Source organism: Danio aesculapii, chromosome 10, assembly GCF_903798145.1.
Source record: "Danio aesculapii chromosome 10, fDanAes4.1, whole genome shotgun sequence".
Lineage (NCBI taxonomy): Eukaryota > Metazoa > Chordata > Actinopteri > Cypriniformes > Danionidae > Danio > Danio aesculapii.
In genome coordinates this window covers 7748830-7754876 of record NC_079444.1, presented here as the reverse complement: position 1 = coordinate 7754876, position 6047 = coordinate 7748830, and the positions used below count along the sequence as shown (strand labels likewise).

General features: G+C 34.2%; 1 long non-coding RNA gene across 1 annotated transcript; it reads right to left on the bottom strand.

Moving 5' to 3' along the window:
- Positions 1-2751: 2751 nt before the first annotated feature.
- Positions 2752-4059, bottom strand: LOC130236337 (uncharacterized). Its single transcript, XR_008838461.1, has 2 exons — positions 3794-4059; positions 2752-3309 (listed from the first exon to the last, which is right to left on the bottom strand). It is a non-coding gene; the product is annotated as an uncharacterized LOC130236337 (long non-coding RNA).
- Positions 4060-6047: the final 1988 nt, after the last annotated feature.

Below are 6047 nucleotides of genomic sequence, written 5' to 3'. Positions count from 1 at the left end.
TTTGTTCACTCATTCATTTATCCATTGAAATATGTCTAAACTCACATGCATGTTAAAGGGTCAGGCATAACTTTTTTGCATCCATCCATCCATCCATCCATCCATCCATCCATCCATCCATCCATCCATTCATTCATTCATTCATTCTATTTTTTTCATTTATCCATTGAAATACATCTAAACTAACATGCACATAAAGGGGTCAGGCATAGCTTTTTTATTCATTCATTCATTCATCCATTGAAATATGTATGAACTCACATGCATGTAAAAGGATCAGGCATTTTTTGTATTCATTCATTCATTCTTAATTGTTACCTAAAATATCTTATACATTATAACTCACATGCACATGACCACGTCTGGCATGACATGGCGTAACAAATGAAAAAGTTGTGTGGATCCAAGTGCATCCTACGTAATTTATTAATGCAGTCCATATTAGAGGAAAACAAAGAACAGCTATCACAGCAGCGACAAAATACTATCGACTAACAAGAGACAGACACAAGAGGATATATATACAGAAACAATCAGTTAGCTAAACTAGATGAAGAGAGAGAGGAGACAATTATTGTGACTTCCTATAAGGGTTGTATTAAATATTAATATCATTATACTGTAAGTAAAAAAAAAAAAACAACAATATACGTTTTTGATTTTTTTTTTCCAAATACATTAGAAATTTTTTTTTTCAATGATCAAAGATGAAATAGGGGGCAATACATTTAAAAAATATTACATACAATTAAAAAGAAGAAGAAGACGTGTGGCCAGTTTGGTAAATTTTATAGTTTAAAGTTTAGCACTTAATAAAAAAATCAATTAATGGGCAATTTCATAAATAATATATTGTTAACTTCTTCCTGCAGCTGTATCCCTTTATCAACAACTGGCCTGCTGCTTTTTTGTTTCCATGGTGACTCTGTATTCTGCTAACATATTCTGACTTAATTGTACTTGCTTCCTGGAGCTGTTTTGGAACTGACATACCTAGAGTAAGCTGGTTTAGGGTTAATATACCAAAAGTTCAGGGTCAAGCAGATGGTAAATTAACATTTCTTTTTGGAATACTCCTTAGATGTAGAAAATCTGTGATGTTAGGGTTAGGGATCTTCAAATTGAGAGCTGCAAAAAATTACCCTGTAATACTCAGCTTTCACAATTTGAAACAGTACCTTCAATGAAACACTCGATGCTTATTTTAATAGATTTGTCATCGCTTGTTGCTTTCCACTCTTTCTCTGTCTGATCCCATGTGCCAGATCGAAGGAGGGGGATATTTGTACCGCACAGAATAAATAGAGATCAATGTAGACTACCCAAGCATGCCTTTGCTTTTTGTTTGTTTATAGCTTTTTATAATTGCATGGTGCTGCCAATATACAGCTTCCTCGACGAAGCAGCTCACTTTCAATTATTTTCCATTGGCCCTTAATGTTTCATCATCAAATGTTATTGGGAATGACAGTGGTTTCATGGTTCTGCTCTCTTTGTTCCTACTCATATGTATTGTTGTCTGTATTTAGAAAGCTCTCGATCAATTTGTCTGTCTCTTTTTGAACATTGCTGTATTTAGCTCTCAAACACGCATTCAGTAATGGCTTCTATTGCGATGACGCTTCAGTCCTAAAGTTCACCCAAAAACCGTTCTTCTTTTTTTACTCATCCTCGTTTTGCAGTTTAAAAATGTTGAATATATTTTAAAATACCTATTTGTAACTCCTACTCTATTGTTTACACAATACAGTTTTCATTCCTCAATGTCCATTTAAAAAGATGTCCCTGCACAATTACTTACAACAAGTTTTGGCTGTCATAATTAAATTGAATTGACTCTATGCACGATCTCTTCCGCGTTTGCGGTAAGCCCGCAGGACAACTTCCGGTGCAGCACAGCGCTCGCTTTAAGCGGATGGCGCAGGTGAGGATGATAGATAACACTCGCTGTTTCTAAGAGTTTCCTCGGTTTATCGTGAAGGACATTAATCGAATCGTGAGACAGAGAGCTGTCACATCAAGCAGCAAAGAAGAGAAGAGGTTCAAATTCTACATTTCGAGTTACAGTCATCATTTTGAGGGTGAGTGTTGTCATGTTATATATACGAATAGCAATAAAACATTAGCCGTGTCTGTTTCTCACAGTTCATATAGATTTTTATGTTGTATTTTAATTACCTGTATAATTTCTATCCATCTGTATATCTATCTATTTACATATTTATGAACTAGTTTGAGTTATTAACTATAAGTTATAGTTTCCAGGTTTCCTGTAAGGATGGAGTGACAGGAGAGATCAGCATGTTTCAGGTCGATGATGGAGTCAGAGAAGCTGCATAGTTTGAGTGGGAGGTTGTTTATTCTCAGGATGACATGACGATCCAGCTCATCTACAAAGACATCAACATGTTTGAGAAGAAGCTGACCATTTCTTTCCTTTTTTACTTTTACCTGTCACAATGATTACAGATTTGAACAAAACACTCACACAAATTATTTAAAAATTGTTTAATGTTGTATTTTTACACATCGCTGTAAGGGATATGTTTAACATTGTGTCAAACTTTTTATATTTATACTGCAGTGCAAATGTCTAAAGTTATGTTTTTACATTACTGCAGTGCAAATGTTACTTATATTTACATATTTCAGGGTTTTCCTTGTTGAAAATGAGTTGGAGGTGGTATCCCATTCATTACATTGTTGTGACTTGAAACAAATGTATTTTGCATTATTCTTGTCTTTTTTAAAAAGGCTAACATTAAATGTAATTAAATACAACCAGTCCTTGAGCATCACTTGGGTTCTGACGGTAGTTGCCCGCCTGATTTTTGTCAAAAGACAGAGGCAGTACGTTTGATGGAGGTAAGCATTGCATATTTCTCTATGCACATAATACCCTGCTTATTTACACCTGCAGTGCAAGTATTTAAAGTTATTTATATTTACATTAGTGCAGAGCAATTGTTCACTCAAATTGTTCTGTAATATATGTTTACATGATTATGTTGAAAATTAATGTTTATTATATTGACAACTTTATATTCCTGCAGTGCAGGAAAAAACATATAAATTATGTACAGTGTGTGTACTCTTTAATTTTTACTAATGGGCAGAAGGCAAGCCTTTGTATAAATCTGGTTGGTGCTCGCTGTAATAGAAAGAGATGATGACTGTCCATCCTGTGTTGCTTCATGCTGCGGATGAGATGCTCAAAGTGGACCCTCAGCCATGCCATAGACGGTATCCCCCTTACAGTTGCCCTTACTCTGGACACGTTACTCTGGATGTAGGATGCAAGTTGTGAACCTAAATCAGATTTAAAGCAAGTAGATATATAAAACAGAAAGAAATATATTAGGTTTTGCATATAAACACTTGTGCTTAACACATTTGTTTCAGTTTATTTTTTCACTATTACATGACACTAGAATGTTTAGTCTGTGTGTGTGTGTGTATATATATATATATATATATATATATATATATATATATATATATATATATATATATATATATATATATATATATATATATAAACTATACTGCAATTTATTGAAGTTCATGATAGTTAATACTACAGTATGTTGCTGCAATTATTACAGAAAGTAGTAGATACTACAATATTCATTCGTTTTCTTTTAAGCTTAGTCCTTTTAAGTACTACAATATATACAGTATAGTACAATTTACTATATTCTGGTTAAAAACGTAATATTTAATATAACATACAATTACAACTTGTTACTTCTTTCATCTGGGTTAAATTCTAGTACATCATTTTTAATCGTACCTTTAGAGCCGTATAATATCAAAAGCAGCATCAAAGCAGTCTCCTTTCAGTCACTCCACCTCCTCATGGAGACTGTCAGCCTGATACGGTGCATTAATCATCTGCCCTGGGTTGTGGAACTGAACAAAAATGATCTTCCAGATGCTGGGCATCCACTGGCACGGGACCCTCATCAATTTAAGTGTAAATCTCCCTCCTTTGCCTCCCTTTGAATGCGTTTAGGTTTCGCCGCTATAAGATTTCAGTGTAGAACGCGCTATGCGGAAGCAGAGCCACTGGCTTAAATTTTACCGGAAACACGTCAGCAGAGTTCGTGCATAGAGTCAATTTTTGAAGATGATCATTCATTTTCAATCTATAACCAATTAACTTCAGTTCGTTCAGTTTATGAATCCAGTAGCCAATCAGAAGTGTTTAGATTAGACATGGCTGAAAATTGTTGATTGATATCTGATCACAAACAACAAGCTAGATTTATTTAACAGCTTTTTATTTATTCATTCATTCATTTATTCATTCATTCATTCATTACATGTGCTAAATCAACCTCATGGAAGTGAAGCCAGATTATGGCATTTCTCAGATTTGAAGCTCAGGATGGCTGTACATTAAAAGGTAATAATCTTGCACAATGTTCATTTTCATGCACAGACAGATCAATTTGCTTTATTCTACCTCAGCATGCTGCATTTTTCAGGAGCCAAGTGTATTTATTTGCCAGTATGTTTTATTTATAATATGTTTTTTTTAAGTTAATACATTATCAGCAAATTAATCTGTTTTTGGTGAGCCTATATTAAAATATCATAAATAAAATATTATGATCATTCATATTGCAGCCATACCTTATAAGTTTTATTTTCATTTCTCTGTTTAATTAACATGTAGGTTTTTATGTATCTGCCATAAAATACAACACAGATACAGACATTACATATTTATATAGCACTTAAATATTATAAAGTTTTACTAAGTATTATAATAAGTAAGTATTATAATATTAAAAAGTCCCTTGGAAATCAATTCCAACTTGAAGTACATGTTTATTCTGGAGCTTTGCAAAAAAGAAAAAAAAAAAGAAAAAATGGCAGAGACATGTTTTTCAAATGAGCTTGGTAGCAACTCTGACCAGCTTCCCCCAAAGGTTTTAATAAAATCATGTCAGAATATCCACAATCTACAGGCTCTATAGCAGCAGTCCTTGCTGCTTTGACCAGTGGCTCGCTCAAAAACTCACTCGCTCAAATCTTATCTCACCTCTGGAACATGCTGATGTTCATACACAACATCTAAAGTCTGGCAAAACATCTGCTGCTGTGCTATCAGGCTTTATTCACCCTGAACAGATCATTTTAACGTGTAACACATTTTAGATTTTCATAAAACGTGGCAAATGTGTCATGAATATTAATACGTTTACACCAGCAGGTTAGAAATTTACAGTAAATACTAGATTATTTGATGAATATGGAGTACTGTATAGGGCACATTTTTATGCACCAGTTTTATGGATTAAACCAAATTTAATACATAAATGTGCCTAATTGTAATGATAACATATGTTGCTGTTTGTTTGTTTTTGTTATTTTGGCATTTTTTTACATCATCTATGAGGTTTCATGGACTTACAGATGCAGGTCACGTTTATATTTAATCATTTGACCTAATATCTATTTACAGTCGGTGACTTTATATCTTACATTATCACTTTTTTATGTCACAACAAATTTAATCATCATCATGTATTCATATTTTTTTAAAATGAAGTGTGGGCTGCCCGGTGGTGCAGTGGGTAGCATGTTGGCATCACAGCAAGAAGGTCGCTGGTTCGAGCCTTGGCTAGGTCAGTTAGTGTTTCTGTGTGGAGTTTGCATGTTCCCTCCACGTTTGCGTGTGGGTGCTCTGGTTTCTCTCACAAGTCCAAAGACATGTCTTATAGGTGAATTGGGTAGGCTTAATTGGATATTGGGTAGGCTAAATTGGATATGTGAATGTTTCCCAGTGATGGGTTGCAGCTGGAAGGGCATCCACTGCGTAAAACATATGCTGGATAAGTTGGCGGTTCATTCTGCTGTGGCGACCCCAGATTAATAAAGGGACTAAGCCGAAAAGAAAATGAACGAATGAAAATCAAGTGTCAAAATATTATGCATTGTACGTTTTGTGAGTACATCTACAGCATTTATAAAATATTACAAAAAAAAAGGGACGTGAAAATCGTAGCTGTCAAGGTCTTACACCTTCAGATGTTCCT